Below are 24232 nucleotides of genomic sequence, written 5' to 3'. Positions count from 1 at the left end.
ACAAAATCAACATGGAAACCAAGCACTGTGGTGTCAAACTTTTTAAATTTGCAAGTCCTGTTTTTATTTTCCCTCAGTTATTACTGAATATCACAGGTTAATCTAGATTTATTTTAAACTTTCCCCTGAACGTTTCCGAAATCAGGCAAGTTATTGTACAAGGAGGCAGTATTAGCTATCCATTTGTTAAACATTATATTTTGACTTCGAATTTTACCAACTGAATCCTGACTTTACCACCTGCTACCTGTATATCCATGGGAAATTTTTCTTAGTCTTAACTTTCTCATTTGAGAAAAAAAGAAAGAAAAAAAAACGAGATAAAAACATAGTGTCAAACTCACATGAATACCACGAAGACTATGTGGGATAATGTATGAAAAAATTGCTTTCTTAATTAGATATCACTAATGCTCAAAATTCACTTTTTGAGTATAATGACAGTTACAGAGGGTAATTTTTCTGGTGCTTCTTCTTTATTCCATGAACGGTATGTGATTTAGTTCTTACTATATTATTTTAGAAAAGTTAACACAGTATCTCATCAAAAATGAAAGTGAGTTGTGCAGAAATGCTTTGTGCATTTAAGGAAAAAAGAGATTGTGTAGACTAAAATTTGAGCTTTGATTCTTAGCAATTGAGTACTTTCTGGAGAAATCAGTCTCAGTTCTCCAAAAGCTTCTAATCTTTAAATCAAGTGCAATTATCTCAATCTCTCTTGCAGTTACAACTTGAAAGTTATATTGTAGCTTAATATTATGGTCGCTAAGGACATCAGAGACAATATGGACTTCAACAACTTTGAGAACTAGAATTGAGAAATTTTCTCCACTATGTAATGCATGCACAGAGCATCTGTATTTATTTTCACTATTAAATATCAATATTATATTTTGAGAGTTCAAATATCAGAAATCAGGATAAACCCATTTAAAAGTCCCATCAGCTTTCATATTAGTTGGATGTGTATAAATCTGCATAAATGTTCCCATCAAATGGATGACTTAATTAAATTAAGTTTTGTAATTACAATGCAAATCTTTCATCTGCAAATTAAAATATATTATGTAAAACCTCCAAATTAGATTTGGATTTTATTGTTATAAAGGTTCACACATGGCTAATGAGACAATATGACATTTATATTTGCATATCATATTATAAAGGGTTTTGTGCAATGCTTACACAATTATCAAATTCTGGGTAGGATTTTACAACTTAAATGAACATACTTTGTAAAGACACAACTGATGCAAACCTTGATGCTTCAGTACCTTAAAAATGAACCCCTGTTTGACTTTTTTATATTTAATCCCAACTGCTCTGTTATTTAATTTAGATGTTGTGTGATGATCTGCATGAAGATGTTCCTGAGCTCAAATTCATTCTATTCATAGTTGCACATCTGCCACCCATGCTTGATTAGGGCTATAAGTCTCTTTCTCTAGCTTCTTGCATTTATGAAAAAGAAAAATGATAATTGTTTTCCTCCTCTCAATCATGAACATGAGTATTATGCAGAGTACACACCCTGGAAGAAGGAAAATAGATCTCATAGGAATGAAACGTAATCAATACCAGATAGCCAGTGAGAATAAACCTCACTCTGACATATTTCAACTACACTCCAGGAAATCACCTCCACTTTTCTGAAGGGAAATCATGATTCTCTGACCTCCAATGCATTTTGAAAGAACAGAACATTGTTCCTAACACTAATCTCTATAAATCATCCAACTTAAAATTTCAATTTGCTTTTTGCTTTGAATTCACAGTTTTATTTCATGTTCCCCATGTGAATCAATCCCTTTTTGACCCTTCCAATTTGTCCCTAGCCTTCATCTAGAACAAGGAAATTCTTGTTTGGGTTTTCACCTACTCATCCTTGCTTTCACATCAACATAGCATTCTTCATCAGTCCAAACTTCAGCTTTCCTGGGCCCTTTGTGCTTGGAGAATATTCAATCTGGGCCACGATGTTGCCTGGATAAATCATAGACCTCTAAAACACAGACCACAGATTAATGACATAATTAGGGATCTTAAGAGAGTCTCTTTGTCAAGTCTAGATTTCAATATTCCCCCTTGGATCAGCATGAAAACAGAACATGGTGAGATGGCTAAGAGCATAAACTATACCATTAAACCACCCCAGTGAATATTAAGAGACAGGTCACATTCCAGAATTTTCTATAGTGTAAACATCTAATAGATTTAGAAACCATAACCAAAAGTGTTTTTAATGACATTTCATAACTACAGAAACAGATTTTAAAACACAAAATTAGATAGAAATTGAAGAAGGCACTGTGTTCTGGAAGAGACTAGGGAAGAGTGTCAGTAATAACTTCTACATTTTTAAAACAAAGTCTTTCCTTTCCCCCATACTAAATGTTTTATTTTTTTATTCACTCACATTCAATCCTTGTTATCCCATGGATTAATTGTTATTTCCCTTTTGAATGCTAGACTAAACCTAAGTTCTGTCTTATGCTCAAGTTACAAAACAGGAACTAATTTCAATCTCTTGTATCTTAAAAAAAATCTAAGCTAAAATTTATGTACACTGAAATTTGCAGGTGTTAATTTCAAAATTTGATGAATGCTGATAAATGTGTACTCTTTACTTGTTTAATAATATTAATAATTTAATAATATTGTTAAATGACCAACATTTTATGTATCTGATTATAATGTGTTTCTCAAAGAGTCTATTTTTGGTATGTTGACTATTTTTTGAAATTATTTGACCTCTTCATTTTTCTTTTTATATATCACACTTTTTAAAATTTACCATTGACTTGAATGTAAAATAAGATAAGATTAAGAGTGATACTTTTGGTGAGGGTATTTGTTTATACTTATTTACCAGTATAAACCAAAAAAACTGAGAAAAAAATCTCTATAGCAATACTCTTAAATACAGTTGTAGTACAAGTGTAAACCTAAGTTACTCCTGAGTGTTAAAATGTTATCAAAATATTATATATACCAGAGGAATAAAATATCCAGTATGGAATTAGTATATGGAACTAAGTGATTTGTACGGATGATTTCAACTCTAGAATATTTTGATGGCAATTGAGTATATTACCAAGAAAACAATATTTATTTAGAACTTATTATTATCTTACACTTCTTATATCTACTTTACCTGTTTTTGAGTTGAAGTTAACAAAACAATTCACAAAGGTATCTCTCTTATCTATGTGTCAATTACTAATGAAACCAAGATCCATTCCTTGTACACATTTCCTTTTGATCCTGTTCTTAATAAATCTGGTCTATATAGCACAGACTAGATAAAAGCATTCAGTACCCATTTTTGTCAATGGTACAGCAGGAACAGAAGCAAATTTTTAAAAACCTAGTTACCTTCAGAATCAGACATAAACATTCTTTATTTCTTTTCTCCCTTTTCACATTTAGAGACAAATCATTAGGTCCAAACTAGATCCTTTTCAAAGCAATGAAAAAGGACAATACAGTATCAAGCAAACAACCAAGTATCTACTTGCTGCTGCTGGTAACCCTTCCTATTGTTACAATATATCTTGGAACAGAGGCCTGTAACCACCCACAGAATCCTTCTCCCTATTGTGCTGGATAAGTTCTGTTGCTCAAGTGGAGGGGTAGCAAAGCTTTTAAGTAGTCATTTATTATTTCATATTATGGCACTAACATAAAATGAAGAAACGATTTTCTATGACAAAATGCTAATAAGAGTCTCTGCTAATGAGACATTTCTCATATTAATGAAAACAAATGCCAAAGTAATATAAAATTATTATGAATAAAAATTGCTAATGTGACAACCCTCATAATGCGGGGAAGATACTGAATATAAAGCAAAAACTATCTGGAGGAGTGTGTGTTTGTGTGTGTGTGTGTGTGTGTGTGTGTGTGTTGGTGTAGGGGAGTGGGGGGTGAAAGAGAAAGAGACAGAGAGAGAGAGAGACAGAGAGACAGAGAGAGAGACAGAGAGACAGAGAGAGAGAGGTACTGAAATTCTGATTTGTTATTTCAGTTCCATCAAAGATGGAGAATCAGGACTGGGAAGGTAGCTCAGTGGTAGACCAATGCTTACCTAATATGAAGTCCTAGGTTCTATTCCCAGCATAGCAGAAAAAAAAAAAAAAAAAAAAAAAAATCAAAAGCAATTAAGGAGGAAGAAAAGTGTTAATATCAAATATCCAAAGAAACAAAATGGAGATCCTGAAGAAAAGAATTTCTTTAAATCATGGTCACAGAGTCTGATGAAGTAAAAATTATTTCATATTTCTTTTTAGTAAAGAAGTAAAATAAAAATATATAAGTATTTGATCAAAAAGCATACATATCATCACTGTTAATATTACTCATAACAATTCCTAATATTACTCATTAGAAATTCTTATGAGACAATGTATCATGTCTTTGAACACATTGGTGGTTTTTTATCATGATGAAAACAGAATTTATTCACATTCTTATGAATGCATTTGCATCAATTTAATTACTTAGAAAGTCTGATAGCTAGAAGATCCCAGAATGGCATTATTTCATGTTGTGCATCCTGCCTTTGATCCACCACCTACTTTAACAACATTACCTATCAAGAAAAAATATTTAGTTTGCACCTGCTGACAAATTATATGTGATAATTTATGTGGAAAAATTTTTATTCAAAAGTTCTTACTGACTACTGATTGATAATATAATCACTTCAAGAAGTAGGTATTAATTGTTCAAAATAAAGCCTAACGTCTTGCCTACATGATAAATAGACCATCTCAACTTACTATTGGTAATCGAGGGTTGGGTGACACTATAGGAGCAAGAGGCTGCAGACAGGGCATGGCCACCCAGCAATGAACGCATAGCACCCTCTACACCTGGGCTTCACAGCATCTGCCAGAGGACCCCTGTACTAGTATACAAAATATCTCCTCCTGATCAACTAATCTCCAGTAGCTTCTTACAGGAGGATATAAAGTAGATAAATTTTGAGTCTAAATCTTCAAAACACTTTTTATATTTCCTTGCATTTCAATTGCTAGTTTCAATAGACACATTATATTGGTATATTAATGATTATCTTTCAAATTTTCAAGATATTTCAAATTGTGCTCATTGTTCTTAAGAATTCTATGATATTTTGACTCTTCTTTATTATAAGAGATTTGCTTTTTTTGTCTCCATCAATTCATCCTCAGTGTCTGGAATTCTATAATGATAAACCTTAGTACTACAAATGTATGAATTATACACACACGCAGATCACATACACACTTAGGCATGTACATGATTATTGTATTTTCTCCAGACTAAATGGGCCCACATGATTCCCAAACTAATTCTGAAATTCATGTTCTTCAGTTTGGGAAATAATTTTCATCTGTTGTTGATTCTATCTCTTCCATTTTCCTCTGTTGTCTTATTCTGTAGCTACGTGTGGTAAATATTGACTCATCAGTATCATTGTTTCAATTATATTATATTTTCTTTTCTTTATGATTAACAAATCTACTTTCTAAGGATTTTTTCATGTAAACACCCTGTTCACCCTCTTCTTTCATAGTACCCAGTCTTCCGAGTAATGAGCTTTCCATAGTTGTTCAGGTGAATCATCTTTCTTTACTTTGATCTTCCACCCATAGCCATGGCCACCACAAGACTTAACTTCTTTGAGTTTCTAAGGTAATTAATCACTTTCCTTCCACACCAGGCTTTTACATATTTTTAGAAATGTCTTGCTTACTCTATAATTTCTGTGACTTTAGGGGTTTTTACCTTGCTACCACTGTAGTGGTATTTCAGGAAGAAAGAACAAATTTTAAAGAATATGTGAGATATTGATAAGGCCAAGAAGAGCAAGGACTTTATCTCAAACAAATGTATCCTGAACTATCTCATGAAAACAAGAATTTCTTAAGATTCTTTAAATCTCATAATTCCTGGTCTTCCATCTCACCCATCTTGCTCCCTAAATGTACAGTGATATATATACCATAACCTCAGTATTCACAACTGTTACTACAGGCAGCAAGCCTATAGTTTAAACATTGTGGTAAATGTTTAATATTTTTCTGTGCATTGTGAAAATCAAAATAAAGAAATCCATAGCAAACTGTTTACTTTAAACACATTTCTCTTACACAAGATATATAAATTATTTCATTTTCCAATTTTTCCTAGTATATAATTTATTGTGATCTCATTTATATCCTATTTGATCCTAAATATAAATATATTCTTATATACATTTCAAATAGTATTTAATAACATGACAATGAACTCAACCAAAAGTATTGGGGAATACAATCTTTACTGTTTTGACTTCAAATAATAAAATTTTAAAATGTTAATCAGGTTATTATAGTATGATGGCAGCTAAAATTCTAAAAGGGTAAAGGCAGTCATGCAATGGACATTGCTGGTCTCTCACTTTTTTGCATGTGTTCATTCTTTTCTCCAATCTGAAAGAGAATTGTGGGCAGCAGCATGTAGGCAAGCAATGAGTGACCACTGCCTTCCAGAGGCTAAGTAGGAAGCCACTTGGATGTAACCTGAGAGGGTACTTAACAGACTGCCTGCCTCAATACACCAGGGCCTTTTTGCCAATTCATGCATTTTAAACATAAATATATGTGTGTTGTTCAATACATAAAAAATTAATGAAAACTAACAACGTACCAAAATATTATACTTGGCATTTCATCATCTATCTTATCTGTAAATCAATCATCTTGGTGGTCCCATTATAACAGATAAGGCTATTAGCACTCCGAGTTTTAAACTAGTTTCTCTAATTTTAAACAACCAAAAGTGGCAAAGCCAGGGTCTGAATTCATACTCCTAATTTTTAACATTACTCCTCATTCCATATTCTTGAATTGAGGCAAATATTAAGTAAATACCTGTGGCTATAAACCACAGCCTTTAAAATTCTGTGTGAATAAAACATAAAAATAAAGTTGAAATAGAACAGGAGTAAACAGTAGATACAAATTTTACAATCTTCTACTCTATTTAAATTTTGACACTCCTTTCTATTTTAAATAGAAATTGCTACTGATAGATGACTCATCTAATCAATTTAAATTCCAAATAATTCTAAAATTCGGTGGGCTTCCTATAGGGGGTTTACAGATGAGCTAGTAACATAATTTGAATATCACATATTAGCTCAGTGGTAGAGTCCTTGCCTAGCATGTGCAAGGCCCTGTGTTTAACCCCAAATAATCAATCAATAAATGAATGAATAAATAAATATTACTACCAATCTCTCTGACTTTAGGATTAAGTTTCTTTATAAAATGTCACATTGTCTCCCATATTTTAAAAAACCTTCATTTCCAAGTGTCCTACTAGGAAAAGTCAGTCACTTCTAGGTGTTCTGATTTACAGTGATGAATGAGATATGAATGCTTATGACTAAAGCCCTAGGGATAAGTCATACTCATAAATATCTGCAAATGTATAAATAACTGTAGATGAATCAGATCCCTCCACTTTCTGACATCATGTGAACTGTCCAATTTTCTATATTCATTTCTCTAAACAAGAATATGTATGCTTCTCTACAATTTCTCAATTCTTCCCTTTACTTACTCTGCTCTTTTCTTATTTCCCTATTTTCCTTACCCAAACCCAATCTACCTCCAAGCCGAACTCAAATATCCTTTGTACTAACATTTTTTCCTGATCCACTCACTTTCTATATCTACTATTTGTCCCTTCTATAAAGTTTTATAACATTTTTATTTTACCTCATTCATGTAAATTACTAATGTCCTCCTTGTATATTATCAATCCTTGGGTTTCAGATGCTCCTACTATTAACCTATTATCTCTACTATCTCTCCCAATTCCTTTGGTCACATGTACACAACCAAAGCATGATATTTTGCAGAAAAACATGAAAAATAAAGGGACATGTTTGAAAATTCCTAAAAGACAAACAACAGTTTCCTACTCCAAAGTCAAGGATCTTGAAAGCAACAGCATTTTAAAGATTCTCCTATCAAAGGAGAGTAGGAATGGGAAGGAGGAGGCTCCAGTCATAGGAGAAATAAAGGATAAGAGTTAAATGGCATGACCTCACTCCACAGATAAGGGATTAATATCCATAATAAATAAAAGAACTTAAAAGAATACATAACCCAACTAATAAATGGGCAAAAGAACTAAACAGAAACTTCTCAAAAGAAGAAACACAAATGGCCTACAAATACATGAAAACATGTTCACCATCTCTAGCAATCAGGGAAATGCAAATCAAAACTATACTAAGTATTCATCTTTAGTCAGAATGACAATGATCAAGAACACAAACAATAATAAATGCTGGTGAGGCTGTTGGGGGGAAAGGTGCAGTTGTACATTTTTGGTGGGACTGCAGACTAGTACAACCACTCTGGAAAGTGTAAGGGAAAGAACCACCATAAGACCCAGCTCTTCCACTCCTCCATGTTTATCCAAAAGATCTAAATTCAGTATACTATAGTAATATGACCACTTCAATGTTTATAGCAGCACAATTCATAATAACTGAATTATGACACCAACCCAGGGGAACATCAATAGATGAATGGATTAAGAAATTGTGGTATATATACACAATGGAATTCTACTCAGCCATTAAAAAAAGAATGAAATTATGGTATTTGCCATTAAATGGATGGAAATGGAGAATATCATGCTCAGTGAAATAAACCAAACTTAGAATGTTTGCTCTCAAATGAAGAAGATATAGTAAAATAAAAGAAAGGAGGAGGGAATGATAGGATAACATAAATATAAAGGGAAGATCAGTAGAAGGTTGAGAGACAGAATGGAGGGATGGGTAAGGAGAGGCAAGGCAGAATGAATTCCTAAAAAATCATTATGTACACATATGAATATACCACAGGAAACTTCACCTTTACATATAGATAGAAAGAAGCAATCAAATATGAATAAATAAACAAAAAGAATTCCAGTAGAGTAGAGAAGGAGATGAGGAGAGTGGAGAGAGAACAGGCAGGAAAATGGAGGGAAAAGGAGGGATCATGAACCAAAATCAAATTCCATTAATATATGAGATTGTTAGGATGAACCCAACTATTATATATAGCTACAAACCATTAAAATAAAAAGAGGTAAGTGACATGAGGCATGAAAGCTTGGATTTGGATTTAGAAATATGAGAGAAAGGTATAATATCTGAATACACAAGCAAAAACTGAAATAAGGTATGAACAGGGTAAGACAATCAGGAGCATAGAGATAAAGGAAGATAACTAGTAGTTAGGGCTTACAGATGGACCCCAAACCCTGTGCAGTCTTTGGAAAGAAAATTTGTTGGCAACTTAATTTCTGAAAAGGGTTTTGATGGAGTATCATATCTAGGACATGCTAGTGTTAAATAAAACAAAGTAGGTTCCTCAGTATTGACCACTATTTTGTTTACTTCTTCAGAGTAACAAACAAACAAAATACAAATTTTTACACACCCCTTGCTTTGAATATAGCCCAAATAAACATATTTTTCACCACTAACAGCCTGCCTGCTTCTTAAACTATGTGTAACTACACTCAACATTTGCCAGTCATAGGTAAGCAAACTCTCAAACTACAAAAGACCCTAAGCTATTGTTGCCCTTTGGATCTCTTACCAAAAATTCTCCATCTTGCTGCCAAAGAACTTCACCCAGACACATAAACCTCTTCCTGGAGTCCCCTGGTCCCCATAAATCCCCCTTGTCCTCTTTCCCTTCTGGGTGGTGGACCCATGCCACAGCTTCCTGAAGGTCTCATACTCTCAGGGATGGTCCTAGCATTTAACTATTATAGCACCATCCAAATAAAGCTCATCAAGTGCTGTTGCCACCTTGTCATCATCCATTTTTCCTTACCCCTGAATTCTTTAACTCACTACAGTCAGTTAACTTTAATTTACGTTGGTCGAAGGGGTCACCATGACACCGATGATAGCATAGGCTTCCAATCTAGGAAAGGGTTGAATATGCCAATATCTCATGAACCAAATTTAGACAAAGCAAAGAAGGTTAAATCAGAGCAAAGAAAGCAAGAGCCAGTTAATTGGAAATCAGAGTAATGGGGAAAATTTGAAATAGAAAGTTGTTTTCATGGTACCATCAGGAGAGGTAGGGGGGGTTGAAGAAATCTTGTATTTAAAATATTTCTATTTTATGATGCTTTGACATCATAGGGTCTTGCATATCCAGGTAGAGATTGCCGCTCTCAGGACTAGCCAATTCCTAGAGACAGCAAATAACTAGCCTGTGAGCACATCTGTGACATGCAACCAGTCTTGAGTCCATACCCCTCCTTATGCCTTCTTTATCAGACTTTTGAAGTCTGGAATGCTATTCCCTTCCCTATGTCACCCCAGAATCAGGTGCCCGTCAGGTAGGGATCACCCTTACAACCAGCACCTGCCCAAGATACTCAATCTTTCCATTCCCAAGCCTGCTCTGCCTGCCTGCACTGCTTCACCTATGTCTTTCCATGAAAACCATATAGAAATCTCTGGTCTGTGCTTACTCTTTCTACCTCCTGACCAACTTTGGTGCTTCCCAATGTGCCCCTGCATGTTATGGTCTGATAAATCCCCTTCTCTTAGGAAATGTGTGCAGTAACCATCTTTTCAATAGTAATAGTCTCCTAATATGTTTGCTTCACCATATCTGAACAAAAAATATGAATTATATATATATATTTTTTTATTTTATTGTAAACAAATGGGATACATGTTGTTTCTCTGTTTGCACATGGCATAAAGGCATACCATTTGTGTAATCATAAATTTACATAGGGTAATGCTGTTTGATTCATTCTGTTATTTTTTCCCTTCCCCCCCACCCCTCCCACCCCTCTTTTCCCTCTATACAGTCCTTCCTTCCTCCATTCTTGCCCCCCTCCCAAACCCTAACTCTAACCCTAAAACTAACCCCTCCCACCCCCCACATTATGTGTCATCATCCACTTATCAGCAAGCTCATTCTTCCTTTGGTTTTTTGAGATTGGCTTATCTCACTTAGTATGATATTCTCCAATTTCATCCATTTGCCTGCAAATGCCATAATTTTATCATTCTTTATGGCTGAGTAGTATTCCATTGTGTATATAAACCACATTTTCTTTATCCATTCATCAATTGAAGGACATCTAGGTTGGTTCCACAATCTGGCTATTGTGAACTGAGCAGCTATGAACATTGACGTGGCTGTATCTCTGTAATATGCTGATTTGAAGTCCTTTGGGTATAGGCCAAGGAGTGGGATAGCTGGGTCAAATGGTGGTTCCATTCCAAGTTTTCTAAGGAGTCTCCACACTGCTTTCCAGAGTGGCTGCACTAATTTGCAGCCCCACCAGCAATGTATGAGTGTACCTTTCTCTCCACTTCCTCGCCAACACCTGTTGTTGCTTGTATTCTTGATAATTGCCATTCTAATTGGGGTGAGATGGAATCTTAGGATGGTTTTGATTTGCATTTCTCTTATTACTAGAGATGTTGAACATATTTCCATATGTTTGTTGATTGCTTGTAGATCTTCTTCTGTGAAGTGTCTATTCATTTCCTTAGCCCATTTGTCGATTGGATTATTTGCATTTTTAGTGTAGAGTTTTTTGAGTTCTTTATAGATTCTGGAGATTAGTGCTCTATCTGAAGTATGATTGGCAAAGATTTTCTCCCACTCTGTAGGTGCTTTCTTTGCATTGCTGATAGTTTCCTTTGCTGAGAGAAAGCTTTTTAGTTTGAATCTATCCCAGTTATTGATTCTTGCTTTATTTCTTGTGGTATGGGAGTCCTGTTAAGGAAGTCTGGTCCTAAGCCGACATGTTGAAGATCTGGACCTACTTTTTCTTCTATAAGATGCAAGGTCTCTGGTCTGATTCCGAGGTCCTTAATCCATTTTGAGTTTAGTTTCGTGCATGGTGAGAGATATGGGTTTAGTTTCATTCTGTTGCATATGGATTTCCAATTCTCCCAGCACCATTTGTTGAAGAGGCTATCTTTTCTCCATTGCATATTTTTGGCACCTTTGTCTAGTATGAGAAAATTGTATTTATTTGGGTTTGTGTCCATGTCCTCTATTCTGTACCATTGATCCACCTTTCTATTTTGGTACCAATACCATGCCGTTTTTGTTACTATTGCTTTGTAGTAGAGTTGAAGATCTGGTATTGCGATACCCCCTACTTCACTCTTTCTACTGAGGATTGCTTTGGCTATTCTGGGTTTTTTATTCTTCCAGATGAATTTCATAATTTCTTGCTCTATTTCTGTAAGGTACATCATTGGGATTTTAATTGGAATTGCATTGAATCTGTATAGCACTTTTGGTAGTATAGCCATTTTGACAATATTAATTCTTCCTATCCAAGAACATGGGAGATCTTTCCATCTTCTGAGGTTTTCTTTAATTTCTTTCTTTAGTGCTCTGTAGTTCTCACTGTAGAGGTCTTTCACCTCTTTTGTGAGATTGATTCCCAAGTATTTTATTTTTTTCAATGCTATTGTGAATGGGGTAGTTTTCCTAATTTCTCTTTCTGAAGATTCATCACTTATGTATAAAAATGCCTTAGATTTATGTGCATTGATCTTATATCCCACTACTTAACTGAATTCACTAATGAGATCTAAAAGTTTTCTGGTGGAATTTCCTGGGTCCTCTATGTATATAATCATATCCTCAGCAAACAGGGATAGTTTGAGTTCTTCTTTTCCTATTCCTATCCCTTTAATTTCTTTGGTCTGTCTAATTGCTCTGGCTAGAGTTCCAAGGATGATATTGAAAAGAAGTGGTGAAAGAGGGCATCCCTGCCTTGTTCCAGTTTTAAGGGGGAATGCTTTCAGTTTTTCACCATTTAGAATAATATTAGCCATGGGTTTAGCATAGATAGCCTTTACAATGTTAAGGAATGTTCCCACAATCCTTATTTTTTCTAGTGTTTTGAGCATGAAGGGGTGCTGTATTCTATCAAATGCTTTTTCTGCATCTATCGAAATAATCATGTGATTCTTGACTTTAAGTCTATTGATATGGTGAATTACATTTATTGGTTTCCTGATGTTGAACCAACCTTGCACCCTGGGATGAAACCCACTTGATCATGGTGCACTATCTTTTTAATATGTTTTTGTATGCGATTTGCTAAAATTTTGTTGAGAATTTTTGCGTCGATGTTCATTAAGGATATTGGTCTGAAATTTTCTTTCCTCGATGTGTCTCTGTCTGGTTTAGGTATCAGGGTAATATTGGTTTCATAGAATGAGTTTGGGAGGGTTCCCTCCTCTTCTATTTTATGGAATACTTTGAAAAGTATTGGAATGAGCTCTTCTTTAAAGGTTTTGTAGAACTCGGCTGAAAACCCATCTGGTCCTGGACTTTCCTTTGTTGTAGGCTTTTGATGACTTCATCTATTTCATTACTTGAAATTGGTCTATTTAAATTGCGCATGTCCTCCTCGTTCAGTTTAGGCAATTCATATGTCTCTAGAAACCTGTTGATGTCTTCGAAATTTCTATTTTGTTGGAGTATAGATTTTCAAAATAGCTTCTAATTATGTTTTGTATTTCAGTCGTGTCTCTTGTGATATTTCCTTGTTCATTCCGAATTTTAGTGATTTGGGTTTTCTCTCGTCTTCTCTTTGTTAGTGTGTCTAAAGGTTTATCAATTTTGTTTATTTTTTCGAAGCACCAACTATTTATTTTGTCAATTTTTTGTATTGTTTCTTTTGTTTCAATTTCGTTGATTTCAGCTCTGAGTTTAACTATTTCCTGTCTTCTACTACTTTTGGTGTTGGTCTGTTCTTTTTCTAGGGCTTTGAGCTGTAGTGTTAGGTCGTTTATTTGTTGAGTTTCACTTCTTTTATTAAATGCGCTCCAAGAAATAAATTTTCCTCTGAGTACTGCTTTCATAGTGTCCCAGAGATTTTGATATGATGTTTCTTTGTTCTCATTTACCTCTAAGAATTTTTTAATTTCCTTCCTAATATCTTCTGTTATCCATTCATCATATAATAGCAAATTGTTTAATCTCCAGGTGTTGGAGTAGTTTCTGTTTTTTACTCTTTCATTTATTTCTAACTTCAATCCATTATGATCTGATAGAATACAAGGTAGTGTCTCTATCTCCTTGTATTTGCTGACATTAGCTTTGTGGCATAATATATGGTCTATTTTAGAGAAGGATCCATGTGCTGCTGAAAAGAAAGTGTATTCGCTCTTGGTTGGATGGTATATTCTATAAATGTCTGTTAAGTCTAAATTATTGATTGTGTTATTGAGATCTATGGTTTCTTTGTTCAATTTTTGTTTGGAAGATCTGTCCAGTGGTGAGAGAGGCGTGTTAAAATCACCAAGTATTATTGTGTTATGGTCTATTTGGTTTCTAAAATTGAGAAGGATTTGTTTGACATAAATGGATGAGCCACTGTTTGGGGCATAGATATTTATGATTGTCATGTCTTGCTGATTTATGCTTCCCTTAAGCAGTATGAAATGTCCTTCTTTATCCCTTCTGACTAACTTTGGCTTGAAGTCCACATTATCTGAAATGAGGATGGATACCCCAGCTTTTTGCTGAGTCCATGTGCATGGTATGTTTTTTCCCCATCCTTTCACCTTTAGTCTATGGGTATATTTTGTATGAGATGAGTCGCTTGAAGGCAACATATTGTTGGATCTTTCTTTTAATCCAATCTGCCAGTCTATGTCTTTTAATTGATGAATTCAGGCCATTAACATTCAGGGTTATTATTGAGATATGATTTGTATTCCCGGTCATTTGGTTCATTTTTTAAATTTTATTTATTTATTTATTTTTTTGTCACAACTTGGTTCCTCCTTTATTTGACAGTTCCTTTAGGATAATTCCTCCCTTTGCTGATTTGCTTCTTTGTTTTTTATCTCTTCCTCATGGAATATTTTGCTGAGAATGTTCTGTAATGCTGGCTTTCTTTTTGTAAATTCTTTTAGCTTTTGTTTATCATGGAATGATTTTATTTCATCATCAAATTTGAAGGTAAGTTTTGCTGGGTATAAATTCTTGGTTGGCATCCATTTTCCTTCAGGGCTTGAAAAATGTTGTTCCAGGCCCTTCTAGATTTTAGGGTCTGGATTGAAATATCTGCTGATATCCGTATTGGTTTCCCCCTGAATGTAATTTGGTTCTTTTCTCTCACAGCCTTTAAAATTCTGTCTTTATTTTGTATGTTCGGTATTTTCATTATAATGTGCCTTGGTGTGGGTTTGTTGTAATTTTGTGTATTTGCAGTCCTATAAGCCTCTTGAACTTGATTTTCCATTTCATTCTTCAGATTTGGGAAATTTTCTGATATTATTTCATTGAATAGATTGTTCATTCCTTTGGTTTGTTTCTCTAAGCCTTCCTCAATCCCAATAATTCTCAAATTTGGCCTTTTCATGATATCCCATAGTTCTTGCAGATTCTGTTCATGATTTCTTACCATCTTCTCTGTTTGTTCAACTTTGTTTTCAAGGTTAAATATTTTGTCTTCAATATCTGAGGTTCTGTCTTCCAGGTGTTCTATCCTATTGGTTGTGCTTTCTATGGAGTTCTTAATTTGGTTTATTGTTTCCTTCATATCAAGGATTTCTGTTTGGTTTTTTTTCAAAATCTCTAACTCTTTATTGAAATGATCTTTTGCTTCCTGTATTTGCTCTTTTACCTGTCGATTGGTGCTATCATTCAATGCCTGCATTTGCTCTTTCATCTCATCATTCAATGCCTGCATTTGCTCTTTCATCTCATCATTCAATGCCTGCATTTGCTCTTTCATCTCATCGTTTGCTTCCCTGATCATTTTAATTATGTACATTCTGAACTCCCTTTCTGTCATTTCTTCTGCCATGCTGTCGTTGGATTTTATTGATGTAACACCTAGATTTGTTTGGGGCATTTTCTTCCTTTGTTTTCTCATATTGTTCAGGAATCAGTGGGTCATTAAGATATTGCAGATTTCCTCTATTGACTTATAATGTTGCTGAAGATTGCTAGTATATCCCCTCTTATCCTTCAGTAGCCTGAAGTCTTGGAGGAAGTTGATAATGCGGTGCTCCACATTGAAGCTGCCTCTCTAGGGTTGGTGACCCTCAGGTGGGGTATATTCCCTGATAGTGGACAGAGGTGCCTCCACTTGTTGACCAATGGTCATCCAAAGGGGAACTAGGCTGCAGGCTGAGGCATGGCCTGTTGTTCCTGTGTCTCTGGTTTTACCGACCTTGTGGGAAAACGTCACCCGGTGGGGAAGACTCACCCAGTGGGGAGGTCTCGCTGGTCAGTTCCCCTCCTAGAGGTTCCCCTCAATCTACAACTACTGCCTGGGCTGGGCTGTCTTCCTCTGCAACGTTCCCAGGGGCCCGGACCTACCTCCTGGGCCTGGGAGCCTCACCCTTCGCAGACGAGTCTCCTTAGGCTGCCTCTCCTCAGAGAATCTGCCCACCGTCCTGGAAACTTCGCTCTGTCCCTACGCATGTCTCGGTGTGGCTCTTCCAGCAAGAAGCCGCCTAGGTCCTGGGACCCTGCTCTGCACCTAATCACCTGGCTATGCGGCCCCTCCTCTGAGTCGCCACCTGGAGCCCCGTACAATAGCTCCCAGACCCAGAGACCCACCACACACCTCCTCCTCTGGACAGCCGCCCGGTTTCCGACTCAGTCACTAGGATTCCAAGCAACTCACTTTGTGTCTCCTCCTCCCCCCGCCAACCGCCTGTAGCCCTAGGCAGTCACTCTGAGTCCAAGTGACCCACCCTGTTCCTCCTCCTCCTCAGGGTAGCCCCCGGGTGTTCAGGAGCGGTCGCTCGGAGACCAAGTACCCACTGCTCTCCTCCTCCAGGCAGGCCACCGGTGTTCAGGAGCGGTCGCTTTGAGTCCAAACAACTCACCACTCGCCTCCTCCTCTGGCAACCACCTGTGGCTCTGATGCAGTCAGTCGTAGACTAAGTGACCTGCCGCGCTTCTCCTCTTCCTCCAGGCAACCCTCTGGTGTTCAGAAGTGATCACTCTGAGTCTAAACAGCTCTCCACGCAGCTCCTCCTTAGGCAGCTGCCCGGAGCCCCAGTGGTTGCTCCAAGTCCAAGCGCTGTGCTGAGCTGCCTCCTCTATGATGATCCCAGTTGTCCGTGTTTACCACTCCAGTGGGGGTAGGGGCGTCTCGCCGAGCAACTCTACTTCACAAAGTTCCCTGCTTTCCGGGGCTACTGCCCCATCCAGGACGCCTCCCTAACGGGAGAGACTCACCTGGCGGCTTTGAGTTGGTCCCAAGTCTCTCACTATCTCCTCTTTTGAATCCTGCTTCCTGGAGCAACATGAAATGCAGCCGCTCTCTAGTCTGCCATCTTGAAACTCCCCATGAATATATTTTAAAACAAGGGAGCTTTCTCAGATCTCTCAGAAATAGTAAAGTAGCAATTCTATGTGACATCCTCTGACCTCTGCCCCTATCCCCCTGCCAATATTGATATGAATACTTAGAGGAAACAGGTTGTAACAGTAAGACATGGGATTTGGAGGTAGACCTAACTAAGGTTCTCGTGCTATTTCTGCCACTTTCAATCTCTGGGATTCAAGTACTTCTGAGAGGAGTAGTCCCTCGATGTATATACAATACCCTAAGAAGCCAAAGCTTTATAAAACAAAACAAAAAAGTTTTTAAACCCACTTTCATGTTCAGCAAATTAGTCAATCTCTTAGGCATCTGTTTCCACATTTGTAAGGAGCATAATATGTATCTTGAAGAGGTCATCTGAAGAAAGAAGATTAATTTCTAACAGAATATAAAGTCTAGTAATTATACTATATCTTTAAATCAACTTTGCTTCAGACTTCAAGTAAAATTTATGAATAAAATGGATTTTAGTTGTTTTGCAGGAATTTAATGTTTAATGTCTGCTTAATATTTAGAAGCTACAAGAAAAAACGTTAGCCGAATATAAAAAAGAACAACTACTGATTTCAGTTTCCAATATACAGATTTTGGAAGTTGTCACTATCATACTACCAGAAAAAGCTGAACAAACCAATTAATTTTCTAAGACACATCAGACACAGGGCAAACCATTGCTCCAGATTCTGGAGAGATAGGAAAATACAGAGAATCACAATTGAGATAGGCTTACCTGGAAGAAAAGATGCTAGAGTCATAAATTAGCAGAACACAAATGGTAACTTTGATCATTGCTACAAATAAATGTACACCAACACGAGTGTGAGAAGCTCCTGGAGAATGTAGCCTTCTGCTATCTGGGAGCATACCTTCACTGGTTCGCATCAAATTGTCCCACCAGGCTCCTGCGGTGGAAAACCTTGTAAAGCCTTTCCTATTCCTGGCAAGGGTAGATGAGCAATAAACATTTTTAAACATGCCCAGAGTTTCCATTGCTCTCTCCATGATGAAAGCCTCCTCAACATGGGCAAAGACTTACAAGACCTTTTCTGGCCTGCTGAAGGGGAATTACCAACTCCAGCTGCTCTAGTCTTTCTATATCATCTAAGGAAGGGAAAAAGGAGAGAAACACTTGTTAAAGTCATAGCCCAGGGACATAGCCACCAAACAACTAAATCTTAATCACAGAATTATATACTGCTTCCCATTGTACTGCCCCTTACCATGCTATCAAAGAAACTCCAGTGAAACATAGATTGCAGCTGAACAACCTATGGGGGACTGTGTAAGAAAGTTTTTAGAAAAACTCAAAATATCATGGCAAATAAGAAGAAAGACACTTTGGTACATACAACTACAGCAAACATTAAGCAGACCATTGGCTGGTCTGACCATAAAACCACACACTAAAGGCTTATTTACCTCAGTTCCTGTTTCTCAATACTTCACATTTGGCATTCCATAAAATTTACAATCATGCAAAAAGACAAGAAAAACACAATATCAAGGTACAAAGCCAGGACCAAAACCAAACTCAGATATGACACAGTTCTGATTTTTTTCTTTTAATTAACAGAGAAATATACACAACCATGATTAATGTTAAGGACTTTAATGGAAAGAAGAGAAAACATATGAGAATAACTGGGTAAAGTAAGAATAGAGATGGTATTTTAAGAAAAAAATAAAAAGGACATGACAGAAATAGAAAAAGATAAAAAATAAAATAAAACAAGTGACAGCTGCGATGAGCCATCAGCAGAATAAACTCAGCTGGGAAAACATTCAGTAATCATCAGGGTATATCAACAGAAATACACTGAATTGATAGCCCAAATTGATCAAAAGTGAACTGATTACCCAATATCGGGCAATTTCTAAAGGTATAGCATGGACATTATCAAAAGATCAAAAGAGGAAAAAGAAAACTGTTCAAGAAATATTTGAGAAAATAAGGTCTCAGATTTTTTCCTAAATGAATGAGATCCCAAACCAAAAATCCATGGAGAAAAAACAAGCAGGAAGAATACAAAAACATCAACAATAAAGAATTTCATGTTTAAACCATAGAAAAACAGAGATGAGATAATGAGGAAAGGAGCTATAGAAAAAGAATGTTGCACTCAATAGAGAAGCAAAGGCAAGAATTACAGAGAATTTCTATGCAAATACGAATGGAGTGGAGTGAGAAATGCAAAGTGTTAATGAGGACAAGAAAAAACTATAAACCTAGAATCCTCTATTCTGTCAAACTATCTTCCAAAAGTGAGAAAGAAACAAAGTTTTCTCAGAAAAACAAATAGGTGACCTATTGCTAATAGACCTATCCTAGAAGTCATATTAAAGGAACTTCTTCAGGAGAAATGTCACAGGTCAGAAAATGGGACCTACATGAAGAAAGGAAGGATGCCACAGAGAGAATAAACGAAGGTAAAGAAAAATCTATTATATTTGATCTAATATTGAACTGTTCAAAGCAATAATAATAACAATGTATTGGATGATTTTATAATTCAGATAAGGCAAATGAATAAAAGCAATGTTGAAAGGGTAGGAGGGAAGACTCCATAGTGCTTTATAACGTTTATCTGTACTTGCTATAAAATGATGTACTTATATTTGAAAGTGAGCTTGAAAAAATTGTAAATGTATGTTGCACACTATGGGAAAACATTAATTTAAAAACAGTATATTTATATGTTATAAAAAGATATAAAATAGAAATTTAAAATGTTCAAATAAGGCAGAAAAAGAAGGAAAACCAAAAACAAATAATATAAGCAACAGATAGAAAAGTTACTCCTATCGTATGCATAAACTACACCAAAAATTACTTTAAATGTGAATGGTATAAAAGCACCAGTTATAAGACAGATTGTCAGTGAATACAAAATAAGACTCAATTATGCGTCATCTACAAGAAACTCACTTTAAATATAAAGACACAGAGAGGTTAAAATTTAAAGGGATGGAGAAAGGTATGTTGTGGTAAGACTAATAGAATGCTAGAGGCAGCTTTCTAATCAGGCAAATATGATCTCAGAACAAGGAAAACTATTAGGGTTAAGTGGGCATTATCTAATGAAAAGGGGGCAATTCTTTAAGCAGAGGGTAAAATGTTGAATTTGTATGCATCTAGCAGTATCATGGGATGGGACAAAAACAAAGAGTATTAATCAAGAAGAAATAGAAAAAGTCACTTTTATAGTTAGGAATTTCACCACCATCTTTCAATCACTTATCATGCAAATAGAATATCAGTAAGGATGTAATTGACTGTACAGCACCATCAATCAATTTAACCTAATTGACATTCAGAAAAATACTTCATCCAACAAGAGAGTAACACATTCTTCTCAAGTTCACATATAACACGAGATAGACCTCACTGGGTCATAACACATATGTGATCAAATTTAACTGAATAGAGAAGTCATGCAACATTTGCACTCAAATCATCATAGAATTGAACTAGAAATAACAGAAATTTAGATGGAAATTCCATTAATATTTGGGAAATCAAGCAATAAATTTCTAAAGAGACCAAGTAAAAGACATCTGAATAGAAATTAAACTCTGAGTTGGGCATGGTGGTGCACACCTATAATCCCAGTGGTTTGGGAGGCTGAGGCAGGAGGATTGCAAGTTCTAGACCAGCCTCAGTAACTTAGTGAGGCCTTAAGCAACTGAAAGAGACCCTGTCCCAAAATAAAAAAATAAAAAGGACTGGGAAGTTTGCTGAGTGGTTAAGTGTTCCTGAGTTAAAAAAAAGAAAAAACTCTTTCTCTCGATTTGTGTGTGTGTGTGATTTTACTTAAATTAAAACAATTATAATGCAGCTAATAATTTGCAGGATGCAGTGAAATTAGTATGTGCAGGGAATATCAAAACAGTAAATGTATGTACTAGAGGATAGGAAAAAAATTAACATAATTAATGTAAACTTGAACCTTAGAAAACTATAGTTTAAGAAACTGTTCAAGAAGAATAGTTTAAAATTAAGACCAACAGAATAAAATTTTTAAAATTAAAACATAAATCAGTGAAATGAAAAATAAAAGAGCAATAGAGAAAAAATGCCAAATCAAAATCTGGTTAATTTAAAAGTTATAAGCTTTTAGTTATGTCAATCACAGAGAGACAAGAAAAATTACCAGTATCAGAAAGGAAAGATAAATACTACTGATGCCAGTCCATATTAAAACTAGAACATAGAAATTATGTGAACCACTCTATTCTCACAAATTTGATAAACAGTGCTAGAAAACTTGGTTTTAAATATACATAAGTAGAATCTAGAAATAGATCTTAGAACTTTAACAACAATTAAGCAAAAATTTTCAAAAACTCAAATACAAAAGGCAATAGAATAAAATTTCTAAAAGATAATAGGAGAAATATTGAGCTTGTATTTATCAACAAGTTTTTATATACCCTGCCAAAAATCATAATTTATGTAAGAAAATTTGATTAAATTAGATCTTTATTAAAATGAAAAGCATCTTCTCTAGTAAAGACACTGTTGAGAGAACCCAAAGAAAAGTCACAGACTGGACAAAATATTTACAAAACAAACAGCACTTAGAAGACTTGTAGCCAAAGAATACAAACACTTAAAAATAAGCAAACAAAAACCCACTCAAGAAATGGTTAAAAGATCTGAACAGATGCCTCACCAAAAAATAAAACCAGATGGCAGTGAGCATATGTATAGATGCTCAGTCAGCATCATTGGTCATGAGGGAATTGTAAAATTAAACACTAAGATACCTGTATGCCTCTATTAAGATGGGTGATTTCCAAAAAGTTGACAATAGCAAATGCTGTTGAGAATACAAAGGAACAGAGTCTCATTTCTTGCTGGCAGGAACGCAAAATGGTATAGCCATTTTGAAGTTGGTTTGACAGTATCTCACGAAGTTAAACATATCTTAACCTTATGACCCAGCAATTGCTTTCCTAAGTTTTTACCCAAATGACTTGAAAACATGTCCAAAAAAGAACTTGTACACAGATGTTTATTGAGGGTTTTCATAGTTGCCAAAAACTGAAGTCGCCAAGTTTTCCTTTAAGAGATAAATGGATAAAAAAAATATATATTAGGTGCTTCCATATAATGAAAAGAATGAGCCACGTAGCCAGGTGAAAACTAGAACTAATATTAAATTAAAATTGTTAAGTAAAAGAAGTCAACCTTAAAAGGCTACATACTTTTGAAATGAGTACAGTCTCTAAGATTTAGGTACTGGAATTGAACAATTTCATAAATGTTCTGGATGAGAAAATGAAGTTTCTCACTTTTGAGTGGAAATTTATGGGTGAGCAAAGTACATTTAAAGCAAGTCCAATTTCTTAGATTAGTATATCTACTCACATTTAGTGTAATATATATAAGTGGTTACTTTTTAATATATATATATGTATGTGTGTGTGTGTGTGTGTAAAAAAGTGTGAAGGGAAAGGAAGGGAAAGGGAGGAAGAGATGAAGGAAGGAGGGTGGTAGGGAGGAAGAGAGGGAAGTAGGGGAGGGAATACAGAAAAATAGATCTAAAAATAGATTAAAAGGCTTCTAATGACCTAAGCAGGAACCACTTGCAGAAATGAATAAGAAGAATCACTAGAGCATATTCGGTAGTATAAAATAAACATTCATGAGTCTATAACAAGTGCTTGAATACATTAATAAGTGGATATGAAGAGATAGACATTTTATGAAGACAAATTCCAGTAATTTACATAAAACCTCACCCTCAATGAAGTTAGCATAAGTACATCTCTTAGGTGTGAGTTAAGCATAGTAGTTCCTTCCAAAGTACAGTGTGGAAGAAGAAGGGGAGTAAGTTTACAGTGCAGATACCTAACAAACTACCTTAGCCAGGTGATCAAGATCAATATCAAAAGTCATAAATTACATTGCTGTTATATACCCTTGGTACAATGTAACTAAAATAGCATTGTATCTCTGCAGTCTTTTTCCCAAAGGTAAATAAGCCCAATCGTGTTTTCCTATAAAATATCTGACCAGTATTCCCCCAAAGACTTAAGGGCATCCAAACAAGGTAAGTCAGAAATTGCCACAGTCAAGAAGGTCCTAAGGAGACATAAGAACTAATTGTAATTTGGTATTCCAAATGGGATCCTGGAATTACAAAAAAAAAAAATAATAATAATAAGTATTAGGTGAAAACTAAGGAAACCTGAGAAAACAATGATAAAATGATAATCCATCTATATTGGTTCATTAATTACAATAAATGCAAGATGTTAGTAATGGGGCAAACTGGGCAAGGAGCACTAAATTCTAAAAATTTTAAATTTGTTCTGACACTTAAAATAGTTAGAATTTACTGTTGAAATGGTAAGAAAGTGATTTAGGAGTATTACAATAGGAAAGACAGATCACACTCAACTTCCAACATAATAAAGATTAAGTGGGAAGTTATAGCTAAGTAAAAGTGGGAGGATTGTAGGGGGCATCAATGGATGGAAAATCACTAACACAGGACATCAAGGGTGGAGGGTTTCCTCTCAAACTGCCCTAACAGAATTCTTGCTGAAAACAAACCAGATGATCAGATATCCAGGATAAAAGAAATTCCTCTCAACTGACTTAGGGTTCTTGGTAAAACAACTTAGCAAAGATGGATATGGAAGCCCAAGAGCAAAGCTTAATCTAGAAGAGGACTTAGAGGAGCTTGATCAAAGTTTAGTTACAGAGCCACAGAGTCTTTGTTAGGAATTTAACGGGGACCTTTGATGTAATATTCTCCAGTTTTGTAAATCTAAATGGTTCTAGAAATTTAAATCTATTTGAAAAATAAAATTTAAAAAA

This window comes from Sciurus carolinensis, chromosome 11, assembly GCF_902686445.1.
Source record: "Sciurus carolinensis chromosome 11, mSciCar1.2, whole genome shotgun sequence".
NCBI lineage: Eukaryota > Metazoa > Chordata > Mammalia > Rodentia > Sciuridae > Sciurus > Sciurus carolinensis.
Note: the sequence above shows the minus strand (reverse complement) of the source record.